The sequence below is a fragment of the Saprolegnia diclina genome (genome assembly GCF_000281045.1).
Source record: "Saprolegnia diclina VS20 unplaced genomic scaffold supercont1.28, whole genome shotgun sequence".
Lineage (NCBI taxonomy): Eukaryota > Oomycota > Saprolegniomycetes > Saprolegniales > Saprolegniaceae > Saprolegnia > Saprolegnia diclina.
Genome location: NW_008246095.1, coordinates 386,405 through 387,030, shown reverse-complemented (window position 1 = coordinate 387,030; position 626 = coordinate 386,405). Strand labels below are relative to the sequence as shown.

Genomic DNA, 626 nt, shown 5'->3' with positions numbered 1-626 from the left:
GAATCGACGGCCGCCATGGCCGTGAGCGACCATGCCTCCATCGTCGTTAGCTCGTACAAGCCAGCGACGGCCCAGAAAATGTTGTCGAATTTCTGTGGCACAAGGGACGTCCACGAGGTACCATGGGTCGTCGCAAAGCAGAGGCAGATTTGCTTGGACGTGGGCTTGTAGTTGTCGGCAAACGGCCCGCAGTCGGTTGTGTTCCATACGGCTGCATACGGTGCTCTCTGACTCAGCGTCATGTCCTTCCACGCGATCGGGTATGTCATCGTGTCGATACTCGTCATGTTGGTCACAAAGTCCCCGGTGTACCCGGACGGAAACCACGGGGGGAACGCCGGCGTACCCGTGCCTTGGGTGTACGTGTACGGGCTGATCGAGCACGTGCTGAGGGCGCCCTTGAAGAGCGAGATGCCCATCAAGCCAAAGATGAAGAGCATGAAGAAGAAGAAGACGAGCGCGTTGATGATGTCGGGAATGCACCGGAAGAGCGTGTTGACAACGATCTTGAGCTGTGGCAGCTTGTTGATGACGCGAAGTGGCCGGAACGCACGAAACGCACGCAGCGCGCGGAGGCCTGAGAGCGCGCCTTTGGCATTGCCAATGAGGTACGGCAAGACCGAGAC

The 626-nt window shown here is 58.6% G+C and overlaps 1 protein-coding gene across 1 annotated transcript in view; it reads right to left on the bottom strand.

The window, feature by feature from the left end:
- Positions 1-626, bottom strand: part of SDRG_09004 (hypothetical protein) — a 5,453-nt gene that overhangs the window by 1,815 nt on the left and 3,012 nt on the right. The window lies entirely within an intron of this gene.